This window comes from Carassius carassius, chromosome 5, assembly GCF_963082965.1.
Source record: "Carassius carassius chromosome 5, fCarCar2.1, whole genome shotgun sequence".
NCBI classification, from domain to species: Eukaryota; Metazoa; Chordata; class Actinopteri; order Cypriniformes; family Cyprinidae; genus Carassius; species Carassius carassius.
In genome coordinates, this window is record NC_081759.1 from 12,891,155 (window position 1) to 12,906,650 (window position 15,496).

At 41.1% G+C, this 15,496-nt stretch overlaps 1 long non-coding RNA gene across 1 annotated transcript; it reads right to left on the reverse strand.

The window, feature by feature from the left end:
• Positions 1–288: 288 nt before the first annotated feature.
• On the reverse strand, positions 289–1,651 carry LOC132140289 (uncharacterized). Its single transcript, XR_009433762.1, has 2 exons — positions 1,417–1,651; positions 289–420 (listed from the first exon to the last, which is right to left on the reverse strand). It is a non-coding gene; the product is annotated as an uncharacterized LOC132140289 (long non-coding RNA).
• Between the last annotated feature and the right edge of the window lie 13,845 nt (positions 1,652–15,496).

Below are 15,496 nucleotides of genomic sequence, written 5' to 3' on the forward strand. Positions count from 1 at the left end.
ATGCTAAGGAATTTGGATACATCAGGAAGATAACTTAAAAAGCAGTCTTTTGTGGTAGAAGTGATGGTTCTTCCGTACTTGTAAGTAGAATTTACAATTTTGGCTATATGAAATCTGTGACCAAAATATTTGATTACCACATAATATAAGAATGCGTTCATTAAAGCAAATCAGTTATAACTAAAAGTCTTCAACATTACCTGTGAATGGTTGAACCTTTGAAGGACTTGTTCAGCCCCCTTGACAGCTTCTTCAAAATCAGCATTGGGAGTGTGGAGTTGAAGTTCCCTGATAATTCTAGCAGAGAGAGAGAGAGAGAGAGAGAGAGAGCGAGAGAGCGAGAGAGAGATTTTACAAGAGATGGCTTCTTTAAAGAGCTGCTGGATTACAGGTTCTTGTGGAGTATGTAATCCGACGTAACTGCAAGACAGAAAAAACACTGAATTACAATTACTTCACAAAAAGGTATTAAAGGCGTGGCAAACTTAGTGGTTACTCTGTTTTACAAATAGTATAGAGTAAAAACACAGTTACTGTGGTAAAATCCTGGTAAGTGTTGTGGTTATTGTGTGTTAGTAACTACAAATACCAGAGTAAAACTACGGTTAACATGGTAAACCCACAGTAAATGTTGTGGTTATTGTGCGTTAGTTAATACAAATACCAGAGTAAAACTACGGTTAACATGGTAAACCCACAGTAAATGTTGTGGTTATTGTGCGTTAGTTAATACAAATACCAGAGTAAAACTACAGTTAACCTGGTAAACCCATAGTAAATGTTGTGGTTATTGTGCATTAGTTAATACAAATACCAGAGTAAAACTACGGTTAATGTGGTAAACCCATAGTAAATGTTGTGGTTTTTGGGCGTTAGTAACTACAAATACCAGAGTAAAACTACGGTTACTATGGGTAATCCATAGTAAATGTTGTGGTTATTGTGTGTTAGTAACTACAAATACCAGAGTAAAACTACGGTTACAGTAGGAGAAGCATGGTAAATATGTTGTAGTTACTGTGTATTGGCTACACATGACGTGGTCGAGCAACAGTTTGGCTACTATTGTAAAAATATGGTAAATGTGTTTTTACACGATCACGATTATCACGCGATATTGGGTTGGTTGATTTGTTGTCCTTGCATCATCCATGTCTAAAAGCTGAAGACCCATGTTACATCATTATTTATTTAAAACTGCAACAGGTCTATATACAGTAGAGGTTAGCTTAGGCTACTGACAATGGTAGGCTAGCTGAGCAGCCCACTGTCCCATAATTTGAGCATACGCTGCCCTTTAAACACACGACCCCATCTAACGTAATGCAGAAATACTGAAATAATTAAAACAATACAGTTAACCACGTGATATCATTACAAAAAGAAGAAGAAAAAAAGATCGATACCCTTGCTTACCTGTTTGAAGGTGTACGCGCATCAGGTGACCTGGACGAGCCTCGCTGGTGACATCACTGCCGCTGAAGATGAACGCGTGTTTTTAGGACGCATCTGCTGTCCACCGAAATTAATGTGAAGGATTGGCGCATCATATGCACGCAAAATTGGCATTTGGCGTATGCATTACACGCAACTAGAAAGTGTAAAGTCGTGTTATTTATACGCAGATTGATGAGAACGAGTTGCAACATCAGTGTTGGGGAGTAACTAGTTATATGTAACAGCGTTACATAATTTAATTACAAAATTAATGTAACTGTAATTAGTTACAGTTACTAAGAAAAAATTTGTAATTAAATTACAGTTACTTATGAAATTTTTAATGATTACAAAGGGGATTACATTTGAATATTTACGCACATCCACATACAGATTTAACTGATTTCTTTCCCAAATTGCACTGACTATTCTGAGACATACGCCCTAATAATTTCCGGGATGCGGAAACACAGTCTGGTTCATAGAATCCAGTCATAAAAAAACGGAATGCATAACGCGGACGGAATATGCCACATTTTGGATGACTAAATCAAAAGTAGGTCAATTGCCTGCCGAATGTACTAAAGCGATCATTTGCGAATCCGACATTTGATAATTAAATCTCTAATAAATCATGAATTGTTAGTCATGATTCCGTGCTCTCCGTGCCTCCGCCAAACGGTTTGGATCAGACTAAGAGTAATCAATGCGAGAGAGAGAGAGAAAAGAGTGGACTGTGGAAGCGCACAGCTGGAGCAGAGAAGCAGAACTACTGTTCAGGGTTTCATGTCAGTTTCATCTGTAAAGATGCTTTTTTGTCTTTGTTTTTTTATTTATTTAATCAAGCAGCAGCACATTGCTCATTAGTCATCACTCAAAATACTATATAAAGGACATCATTATTATCAGTTGTAATGTTACAGTAGTAATTTAGCTGAAAAATAATCAGAATTTTTGGGGAAGCTACGACAGACAACAACACAATGTCACGTTCGGTGTTATGGAAAACACAGGAGAGAGAACCAATTGCGAGTACGTCTTTAATAAAGGGAAATCCAAAGAGAATACACAGTCCAGGCAGTCCAAACATAACATAAACAAGCATAACATAAACAAGGCAAGGCAAGGCAAGGCATTGACGGACATGAATTAACATTTAACATTAAACAAGGACTCTGTGACTAAGACTCAGACAGACCAGGTATAAATACACAAAAGGATGATGGGGAAACAGGAGACAGGTGGGGAACAATCAATTAACTAAACAAGGAGGAAGGTGACCAAATAAGGAGACAGGAAGTGATAAATGATAAACACTGTGGGAACTGAGGACACCTAGTGGAAACCCAGGGAACACAACCCAGACACTGTGACAGTACCCCCTTACTAAGGAGCGGCTCCCAGACGCTCCAAGACAGACACAAAACAGAGACCAGGAGGGAGGCGGACAGGTGGAGGCTCAGGGGGAGGGACGGAGGGCCAGACTAACAGAAAGGAACAGGGACCGACATTAACACAAAAACAAAAGGAGAAAAAAAAAAAAAAACAACATGAAGCCCCCCAGGGCGGAGCAGAAGACCACCACACCCTTGTGGTCAAGGCCAGAGTCCTCCAGGGCGGAGCGGAAGACCACCACAACCGTGTAGTCAGGGCAAACGCCCCCCAGGGCGGAACGGAAGACCACCACGTCCGTGTGGTCAGAGCGGAAGCCCCCCAGGGCGGAGCGGAAGACCACCACACCCTTGTGGTCAAGGCCAGAGTCCTCCAGGATGGAGCAGATGACCACCACGCCCCTGTGGTCGATGCCGGAGTCCAACAGGGCGGAGCAGCAGACCACCGAGTGACTTGACTTAACTCTGAAAGTTCAACGGTGACTGGCCCTGACTCTGGAGAGGTCACTGGCACCTGACTCGACTCTGGAGAGTTCACTGGCCCCTGACTCACCTCTGGAGGGTCAACTGGAACCTGACTCGACTCTGGACTGCCTGTGGAGACTTGAGACGCCTCGGCTTCGGGCACCGCCTCTGGAATGGACTCGGGCACTGCCTCGGTCACGGCCTCGGGAGCGGCCTCGGGCACCGCATCGGGAGCGGCCTCGGACACCGCATCGGGAATGGCCTCCACCTCGGCATCGGGCACCGCCTCGGCCTCCGGAACAGCATCGGGCACCGCCTCAGCCTCCGGAACAGCATCGGGTCCCGCCTCGGCATCGGGCACCGCCTCGGCCTCCGGAACAGCATCGGGCACCGCCTCGGCCTCCGGAACAGCATCGGGCACCGCCTCGGCATCCGGAACAGCATCGGGCACCGCCTCGGCATCGGGCACCGCCTCGGCCTCCGGAACAGCATCGGGCACCGCCTCGGCCTCCGGAACAGCATCGGGCACCGCCTCGGCCTCAGGAACAGCATCGGGCACCGCCTCGGCATCGGGCACCGCCTCGGCCTCCGGAACCGCATCGGGCACCGCCTCGGCCTCCGGAACAGCATCGGGCACCGCCTCGGCCTCCGGAACAGCCTCGGGCACCGCCTCGGCCTCCGGAACAGCATCGGGCACCGCCTCGGCCTCCGGAACAGCATCGGGCACCGCCTCGGCCTCCGGAACAGCATCGGGCACCGCCTCGGTCTCCGGAACAGCATCGGGCACCGCCTCGGTCTCCGGAACAGCATCGGGCAACGCCTCGGGAACGTCCTCTGGGCTTTGAGGAACGGTAGACGCCTGTCTCCTCCTCCTCCGCCCTCTCTCTTGGCGAGTCGGTGACACCTTGTCTGGAGACTCAGGCGTTGAGTCGGCCATCTTGTGCTGTGGCGCTGGGCTGGCGGCCATCTTGTGCTGTGGCGCTGGGCTGGAGAGGAGACATAAGCCGACATACCGCTGGCTCTTGTAGGGACGGAGTCCTTCTGTCACGTTCGGTGTTATGGAAAACACAGGAGAGAGAACCAATTGCGAGTACGTCTTTAATAAAGGGAAATCCAAAGAGAATACACAGTCCAGGCAGGGTCAAAACCGGTAAGTCCAAACATAACATAAACAAGGCAAGGCAAGGCAAGGCAAGGCATTGACGGACATGAATTAACATTTAACATTAAACAAGGACTCCGTGACTAAGACTCAGACAGACCAGGTATAAATACACAAAAGGATGATGGGGAAACAGGAGACAGGTGGGGAACAATCAATTAACTAAACAAGGAGGAAGGTGACCAAATAAGGAGACAGGAAGTGATAAATGATAAACACTGTGGGAACTGAGGACACCTAGTGGAAACCCAGGGAACACAACCCAGACACTGTGACACACAACCCTTATGAAAATTTACGTTTTATTATTTTACTATACATCCAGAGAAAATGGTTACTATTGTTTAACTGTGGTAACCAAAAATGTAAAATTATTTTACAAATGTATTTATTTAAAAATAAATACAAATCCATTTGCAAAACAAAAAACAAGGTTATTGTACTTTTATATAGGCTAATAAAAGCATGGTCAATATTTGTAAGGGAAAAACATGACTCGTGTACAGTATTAGGATTTTTCTATAAATATATTGTAGTATTGTAGAGTATTGTATTGTAAAGTATAGTTTTGTTCAATCTTGAGTATTAAAGTCATGAGAGAGATGGATAACAGGGCAAAATAAAGAGACTGAAGAGAAAAATGGAAGTGAAGGTGCAGTTCAGGAGATAACTTTTAATTATTTTGCATGTCCCCAAATTAAAGATTTAAACCTTTTTTTTATGTCAAATCCATACAAAAAATAGTTTTGCCCATGAATTTGTATGAGTTTGAATTTTCCATTTTGAATTTTTTTCGCAGTCCGACCCTTCTGTAAATTAATGGCATGCAGTTTCATTTACTACACATAGGCCTACTGAAGCTTGCAGTGTTTTCAACCTCTGCCATCTCAACATATGAGTACACGAGCACATAAACATAATTTCTAGAACTGCTCTGTGTCACTTCATGCATTTGACTTATTTTGAGAAAACTATCATCATATCATGATGATCATTAAAAAAACACCAATGTTTCAGGAGTTTATTATACAGAATATGACACATACTTATTAGATAACTGTTTTTGAGTTGATGTATATGCTTTTATTTATTATTATTTAATTTTCACAAATTTAGAAAAGTAACCAAAAAGTACTCAAAAGTAATTAGTTACATTAATAAAGTAATTGAAAAAGTTAGACTACTGTTACATTTTAGACAGGGTAACTTGTAATCTGTAACCTGTTACATTTCCAAAGTAACCTTCCAAACACTGATTAATATAGACACTTCATTACCTGTTCTAAATAATCCATTAAACAAGTAGTGATTTGAGGAGTGTGCAGTGCACTGATATTTTCAGTTCCATTCGTATGCGTGTTGTTTCAAGGACATGCCCACAATAAGGGAACTAATGAATATTCATGTAAACTCCACACACGGGAACAGTTTTTCACGGGAACCAAATATTACACAACACCGGTCATCTCTTTCTCTTTACTTCTAGTTACCACAGCAAATAAACATGAACGATCATCAGACGTCTTGAGAGAAACAAAATCACGTCTCATGTAATCACTAAGTCAGAGCTTCAAGACGTCAAACAATGTCCCTGAAAAGCTATCAAGTGAGTATAAACTCAAAATTTTACACCTCTCAACACCCCTCCTACACACACACCACACACACAGACTCCTCCCCCTCTTCATCGCTACATCTGACTGATTTATTTGCAACAAGCAAAAAAACTGTGAACTTGTTATTACTTGTTATTGTCTGTTCATCCAGAATACTGAGTAATCCACTTGCACACTGAAATATTTTCTATGCACTTTACTGTCCATTGCAATAGTGTAAATGATGTTCATATGTTTATAGTTCTGCCTATAGTGTACATACACTTTTATATAATCCATCTGTATGGTATGTTCATAGTACACCTATTTGTATATCATGCTGATAGTATTTAAATTCTGTAAATTATGTCCATAATACTTCTCTGTATAGTTATTGTATATTGTAGACCTTGTATATTCTGTACTTACAGCTTATTGCACTTCTGGTTAGATGATAACTGCATTTCATTGGCATGTACCTTACATGTGCTGGGACAATAAAGTTGAATCTAATCTAATCTAAATTTGTTACTTAACTAGAAAAATAAATAAATAAAAAGGGTAATTTTGTTAAATATATGTACTATATGACATTAATTATATCTTTTACTTAACCTTTTCTTCAAAATGTAATGCAATTTTAAATAAATTAGTCTTAAATAACGAGTTATAACATCCACTGGTTAAATGTTTGTATTTCGGCAAACTGGAGAAGAAAAATAATATCATTAGAAATTTATTTAAAAAAAAATAACAATAAAATAAAAATTGCTTTACATTACATTACATTTATTCATTTAGCAGATGCTTTTATCCAAAGCGACTTACAAATGAGGACAGTGGAAGCAAACAAAAACAACAAAAAGAACAATGATATATAAGTGCTGTAACAAGTCTCAGTTAGCTTAACACAGTACATTTAGCAAGGGCTTTTAAATAATATAATAAACACTGTTGGGAACGTTACTTTTAAAAAGTAATTAGTTATAGTTACTCACTACTTGTTCCAAAAAAGTAACTGAGTTAGTAACTGAATTACTCTATAATAAAAGTAACTCGTTACCAGGGAAAGTAACTATTTGCGTTACTGTAAAAAAAAAAAAGTTGTTAAATGTCAAAGAATTAGTTTTTTTTTAGCAGTTTTCACAAGTCAGTTGAAATAAGTAGAACATACAGGTGTTCGTACACAACTTTCGAGATTTATTGCACGTCAACAGACAGCAAGAGTTTTATCCTGCACTCTTTGTAAGAAAAGTGTTTTTGGCCACTAGCTTTGTAGATGCGTGTGTCACACATTACATGTACACATTACATGCACGTTCTTGCCTTGGACTACAATGAATTTGAAGTAGTGCTTATATCTCCACCTTGAAAATGCCAACTTTTCATCGGATTGCTCCTGACTCGCCATTTCTGCTGCTGCTGCGAATCTCTGTGTAGCTGTTGCGTGTGTGTGACTGACTGTGTGTGTTTGGCGCCGCTGGCGCGTGTGTGTAAAAACACTGGCTCTGATTGGCTACCATGAAACACATGACTCTGCCTTAGCCAATCATAATCGCTTATCTCGTTATTATTAACCCACCTGCTCACTCGCTGTGTGAGCCAGGGGTGCGTTCGGATTACATATTAAATCAATGCATAGTAACGCACCGCATTTAACGTTCAGTAACGTTAACGGCGTTGTAAACACGGGAAAAGTAATTAGTTAGATTACCCCGTTACTGAAAAATAACGTTGTCACCTAACGCCGTTCTTTTAAACGCCATTATTCCAAACACTGATAATAAATAAAGAGAAAACAGATAGAATAAGAATAGAGCAAGCTAGTGTTAGAGGTCTTAGAAATACACACACACACACACACACACACACACATAATTGCATAATAAATGAAAAGAAAGTAGAATACAAAAAGATTAGAAAGGTAGTTCGATTTTTTTTTTTTAAAGAATAGAATTAAAATAGTGAGTGCTAAAGTTAGAGAGTCAAATAAAGATGGAAGAGATGGATTTTAAGCCGATTCTTGAAGATGGCTAAGGACTCAGCTGCTCAGATTGAGTTGGGGAGGTCATTCAACCAGGAGGGAACATTTAATTTAAAAGTCCGTAAAAGTGACTTTGTGCTTCTTTGGGATGGCACAATCAAGCAACGTTCACTTGCAGAACGCAAGCCTCTAGAGGGCACATAAGTCTGAAGTAATAAATTTAGGTAAATGGGTTCAGGGCTAGTGGTAGTTGTAGGCAAACATCAATGCCTTGAATTTTATGCAAGCAGCTATTGGTAGCCAGTGCACATTGATAAACAGATCCTAGATAAAGATAAGATAAGATAAATCCTGTTCCTTGATGTTTTATGGCAGCGGCCATTTTTGCATAATTCAGTCATCAGGATTTACCATGTGCTATGAATTTAGAGCAATCTAGGGCGTTCCTTCAAGCGTTCTGGTTTTGTTTTTAAATAAGGTTCAGGATATAGTGGTTAAGACATAGAAGACATTCTTCATACTCCTGTCACAATGACTTCCGCCATTCCAAAAACCCCTAAAACAGTCAGAAAGATAATGCGTATTTCACCAACTAAAGGACCTGTTGACATGAGAGAAGAGTTGACATTTGCACCAAGGAAAAAACAAGGAGTTAAATTGATCAAGTTTCTTAATGAAGATGTGGATATAGTGAAACATGATTTCTCTATGTCTGATGGTCGCGTGGGATGATTTGTGTTTGACAAAGTAATGCGGACTGTGAAACTCTACACAGGGGCTGCTGAAGAAGATTTTACATCCGAATGTACCTTGCTACTTTTTCCAGCTAAGGACTGGTGTTTGTTCTACAATCACATTTGGAGAGATTTGAATGACTGTGATGACGCTCCATTGTACATAGCAGAGTGGTGTGGTGTGATTCCTGACACAAGGTTGCGCGTGCTTGGAGATCGTAGTAAAAACATGCCTGATGATGGTGTTTATATTCTTTGCTGCAATGACAAGACAAAACCCAAAGAGGGTGTATGGCCTATCCCTGAGTCTGAGCATTACATGCACTACGATGCGAGATTCTTGTTTCAGTGGAAAGATACTCGTATAATCGACACTGTTTTTTCAATTATTGACATTATGTTTAGAAGGTGTGACATGTTTGATGGTTACACGTCTGTAAAGGTGAAATTATTCCATCCAGAACAGGGCGTTCCTGAGACCAGAGACCCCCTCTTTTCTCCGCCCCCATACTACACCCATTAAATACATGAAGAACAGAACGCTCGCAAACATTCAGCTCCACAATGTCTCAAGGTTGTTCACCTATTTGCTAGTCCAGCTCCACCATGTCTCAAGATTCTCCACTGACCTACTGCTACAGCAACACCCCAGAGACCCTACAACCATGGAGAGTGTACCGACAATGCCTGATGATAACGCTACAACCATGGATATTGCACCAGAGATGGGTGATGACGGTGCAACTCCTATGGAAACCCTCCCACAAACATGAGACAACAGCTGGTTGGATAAATACTGCATGGAACTGGGCTATCACAACCTGAGCTTACTCACAACACCGTACGACTCTGCTGGAGCTAAATCTAGAGCTGGAATTGATGACACAGATGGATGTATCCCCACTAAAGGGTTCAAAATTATAAAAGCAACCATCGTCATAATACTGGAACATCTTATCAACAAAAAGCTTAAGGACCTATGCCTAGGGTGTGAAGTGGATCATCCTAGTCAACTTAGGCACTCATGTTTGTTTGAACCAGGAGCCTATTTCTTTGATGCATACTTTGAGGAACTGTCACGTAATCTTGTTAAGCCTGCGCTAAAACACATAATGGGTCAAGCCCTGAACCGGTATGGTTTAAGGATTAATCCTCAGAGGATCCAGGGTACAGTGGACGGCAATTCTGTGTGAACTACGTGACGAGGTGTTCATCGTGGAGAAGCTTCGTGAAGTCAGAGAAAAAGTTGTGGATAACAACAGTGAACAGATTGTCTATGACGCAGTGGACTGTTGGAAGGGGTGTCCAGACACTCAACGAGTATAACACCACTATGGGGAATACATAGTGTGTTAATGTTCTGACAAAATGTCTATTTAAACAGCGTATAAGATGTGAAATTACCAACTTACTGTATAAGATCATTGACGATAATCCTGATGCCTCCTTAGCATTAAATGGATGTGCTGTTGATGTCAAACGTTTTACAAACAAAATCAAATGGCTATTGTAAGAGCTATGTCAGATGAGTGGTCTGATGTGATGCGTATGTGTATTGATGCTAGTGAATCAGTTTCTGTGACTATCAGAAAAAAATACTAGACCTAATGACTCAATGTGGTAGTAGCATTAGAATTGATGACATTTTATGTCTATGTACATATGTAACAGATCTATGTGTGGCACTGATTTCAAGAAATGATCAGACAAATGTTTGTGAGATTATTGAAACAATGGTCGACAACATCATTGATAAAAATATTGTTATGTGTGTAAAGTTTCTTCAGTATATTGATGATGTTTAAAGTATGTTGGATTCTTCTTTAATTGTTTTTCTGGTAAATAAAAGCCATTTTACTTGTAAACTCTGAAGTGGCAATATGTCTGAACAGCTTATGAAAAAGATTTACTATACTCCTTCTAACCCTGGTTTTTTAGGAGGTAAAAAACGTTTAAAAGATGCTGTTTTAAAGGATAAAGGGGTTCGCTTAACTGATAAAGAAGTTTCAGACTGGCTGGTCGGTGAGGATGCTTACACATTACACAGAACAGCCCCACTAAAATACAAACGAAATAGAGTTTTTGTCTATGGTATAGACATGCAGTTCCAGGCTGATCAAGTTGATATGACGGCATATGCCAAAGAAAATGACAACAATCATTTTCTGTTGACATGTATAGATCTGTTCAGTAAATATGCATGGACACGTGCGGTAAAAAATGAGAGTGGAGTGGAGGTTACAAAAGCTTTTGAGTCCATACTGAAAGAGGGACGTGTACCACTGAAATTACAAACAGATAAAGGAAAGGAATTTTTTAACGAACATTTTCAAAGCTTGGCAAAAAAGTACAATATCATACATTTTGCAACAGACAGTGAATTAAAATCTTGTGTTATAGAACGTTTTAACAGGACTTTAAAAGGAAAAATGTGGCATTATTTAACAGCTACAAATTACAGGCGATACATCGATATACTTCAAGACATCACAGATAGTTACAATGCTAGTTATCACAGAAGTATCAAGATGCGACCAATTGATGTGAACAAAGAAAATGTATCTACTGTGCTACATAACCTATATGGCTCTAGAGAGCGACACAGTGTCAAACCATTATTTAAGTATATGTTGGGCATATAGTTAGAATCTCTAAAGTAAGGGGCCCGCTTACAAAGGGATATGAGAAAAACTACACAGAGGAATTTTTCACAGTGAATGAATGTATCCCTCGACAACCACCTGTCTATAGACTCTGTGATTATGATGGTGTTTTTTATGAGCAGGAATTACAAACAATATTTGTAAGCAATAACAAAGCATTTAAAATAGATAAAATTTTGGAAAATAAGCGACGTGGGCGATCATCTATGGTTTTGGTCCAGTGGGCTGGATGGCCTTCCAAACTCAATACATGGGTAAATGAGAAAGATGTGGTAGATGTACAGAGACCATAAAAACAGTCGACCCTCTCAGATTTGTAGACATTCATTTAAAAACAGCAATGTCTGAGGCTGGTTTTTACGTTACGCACCCCTGTAATGCATCCTTATATGTTTATCCAGACAATACTATTTCTAGTTATAGAACCATGTTGTCAAGAACTCTAAACCTAAAAGGAGAGTGGGAGGTTGGATTGATTGAGTTCGAATACTCAATCAACCGATGGTCGGAACAGATTAGAGGATTTTGATGAACAAGGACACGGTCATCATGCAGTTTGAGAGGGAATAAAAATCAGTATCGATAATGATGGTCAAAGTATATCAAAGCTATGCAACAGACTAAAGACAGGCTACTACGAAGATATTGTATTTCTGATTAGAGAAATAAATACAACTTTACCTCCAGGAACAACCCTCGGATATGATCATGTTAAAAACAAAGTCTTTCTAAAAGTCCCTCCTAAGATTTCTCTGACATTTTTTGGGAGTTTAGCTATTATACTAGGGTTAAAACCAGGGGCCGCTATAGAATCTGCAAAAAAGCATGATGAAAACTACATCGGTGGGGTTACAGCTGTGACATAAGCACCGCATCAAGCTGACATAAATGGGGTTCTATACTCTGTATATATACACAGATATCATAGAATACCAATCAGTTGGTGATTCGTATGTGCCGCTACTGAGATGTGTACATATAGATGGTGAAAATAATAAGATTGTCAGTGTTAGATACGACAAGCCTCATTACGTACCGGTCAATAAAGCATCCATTACAGATGCATTACAACATTACATGGTGACAAGAGGTAAAGAGGAATTCTGTTTGATGAGGAGTGACGCTGTGGCTTCTAACTAAACATCATATCAGCCTCGCTATTTGTGAAAAAAGTGAGCGTCTCACCAGTTGTAAGATTAGGTCATGCGCAAGCACTGCTCTCAACCACAGCAAAGTATCCCATAGACAGATTGAACCTCAAAAACTTCTCAATTCCTGCTGGCTCTCGTGTCTGCAATCAAGAAAACGTATTCTTAGGAACTCTGCCAAAATCTGTGGTTCTAGCGATGGTTGACAATGATGCATTTACAGGTTCCTATAATAAAAACCCCTTTGCATTTAAACATTATGATCTAGAATTTTTAGCCTTATATGTTGACGGACGTCAGTACCCCTCAAAGCCTCTTCAGCCTGAATATGGCAGCGGTTCCGCAGTGCATGAATTTTACCAGTTAGCGCTGTCTTCTGGAAAACATCTTAAAAATCAGGCTCTATCTATTGACAGGGAGGACTTCCTACAAGGTTATACACTCTACGCATTCAACCTCACACCAGATGAAAAGTGTGGGCAACACATATCACTTATCAAGGCGGGCAATATAAGACTGGAAGTGCGTTTTAGACAACCGCTCCCCCATACAATTACTTTAATTGTCTATGCTATATTCGACAGTATTATACAAGTGTCAAACCGTAGACAGGTGTTGGTTGATTACTATTAATACAAAAGATGGACACTGTCCAACTCACAGCTGTGCTGGATAAGATTTCATGTAACACTCATTTTCTTGGAGTTCTACCGTGTGACCATCTACCTAAAGTACCATTAAGAATATTACCATCAATGGTTGTATTTAATACACACGTTTCTCTACTTCCTGGCGAACATTGGTTAGCCATATACATAAGCAAAAATCATGTAGGATGTTTTTATGACAGCTTTGGTAATAACATTTACATTTAATCATTTAGCAGACGCTTTTATCCAAAGCGACTTACAAATGAGAACAATAGAAGCAGTCAGGTCAACAAGAGAACAACTACAGTATACAAGTGCCATGACAAGTCTCAATTAGTCTAGTATAGAACACAGAGCCAGGTTTTTTTTTTTTTATAAATGAAAAGACAAGAAAAGGAAAAGTGCTAGTGTTAGTTGGTTAAGTGCAGGTGAAAAAGATGAGTCTTTAGATGTTTCTTGAAAATGAGTAAAGACTCAACTGTACGAATTGAGATTGGGAGGTCATTCCACCAGCTGGGCACAGTCCAGGAAAAGGTCCGTGAGAGTGATTTTGAACTTCTTTGGGATGGCAACCACAAGGCGTCGTTCACTTGCAGAGCGCAAACTTCTGGAGGGCAGATAAGATTTAACCAGTGAGTTTAGGTAAGTTGGTGCCGTGCCAGTGGTCGTCTTGTAGGCAAGCATCAGTACCTTGAATTTGATGCGAGCGGCTACTGGTAGCCAGTGTAACCTGATGAGGAGAGGTGTAACGTGAGCTTTTTTCGGCTCATTGAAGACAACCCCCGCTGCTGCATTCTGGATCAACTGCAGAGGCTTGACAGTACATGCAGGAAGGCCCGCCAGGAGAGCATTACAATAGTCCAGTCTGGAGAGAACAAGAGCTTGGACAAGAAGTTGGGTTGCTTGCTCTGACAGGAAGGGTCTAATCTTCCTAATGTTGTATAAGGCAAACCTGCTGGAACGGGTCGTTGTAGCAATGTGGTCTGTGAAGCTTAACTGATGATCCATCACAACTCCTAGGTTTCTGGCTGTCCTAGAAGGAGTAATGGTTGATGAGCCCAGCTGTATAAAGAAGTTGTGATGAAGCAATGGGTTAGCTGGAATCACCAGGAGTTCTGTCTTCGGAAGGTTAAGCTGAAGGTGATGGTCATTCATCCAGCTAGAAATGTCACTCAGACGGGCTGGAATGCGAGCAGCTACCGTCGGGTCATCTGGCTGGAATGAGAAGTAGAGTTGGGTGTCATCAGCGTAGCAGTGATAAGAAAAGCCATACTTCTGAATGACAGATCCTAATGATGTCATGTAGATGGAGAAGAGAAGTGGTCCAAGTACTGAGCCTTGAGGAACCCCAGTAGCAAGGTGGTGTGACTTTGAAACATCACCCCTCCAAGACACACTGAAGGATCTGTCAGAGAGGTAGGACTTAACCCACAGGAGTGCAGTTCCAGAGATACCCATCTTTCTGAGGGTGGACAGGAGAATCTGGTGATTAACAGTATCATAAGCAGCAGACAGGTCCAGTAAGATGAGTACCGAGGATTTTGAAGCTGCTCTTGCTGTCGCAGGGCTTCAGTAACCGAGAGCAGAGCAGTCTCAGTTGAGTGGCCACTTTTGAAGCCAAATTGGTTGCTGTCCAGGAGGTTGTTCTGTACAAGGAACATAGAAAGCTGGTTGAACACAGCTCGCTCAAGTGTCTTTGCAATGAATGGAAGAAGGGATACCGGTCTGTATTTTACTGTAGTCACTGATGGATCTTGTCTTATTTGTGAAGAAAGCTGCAAAGTCGTCCGCTGTAAGAGTCGATGGAGGAGGTGGTGGCGGCGGATTAAGAAGAGAAGAGAAAGTCTTGAAGAGTGTCCGAACGTCACAACAGTTGTTAATTTTGTTGTGGTAGTAGGATGTTTTAGCCATGAAGACATTTGCAGAGAAGGAAGAGACGAGAGACTGATACACACTGAGGTGGGTAGAGTTTCTTGATTTCTGCCATTTCCTCTCTGCAGCCCTGAGTTTAGAGCGATGTTCACGGAGAACCTCGGACAGCCAGGGGGCAGATGGGGCGGTGCGTGCTGGTCTAGACAACAGTGGGCAAAAGTTGTCCAAGCAAGATGTTAAAGTTGAGCAAAAGTGTCCGTAGCGCTGTTCATGTCCAGAGCAGAAAACTGAGAGAGCGCAGGAAGTGAGGATGAAACCACAGAAGATAGGCGAGATGGAGAGAGTGAGCGTAGGTTCCGTCGAAAGGTTACCTGCGTTGGAGTGTGAGGAACTTC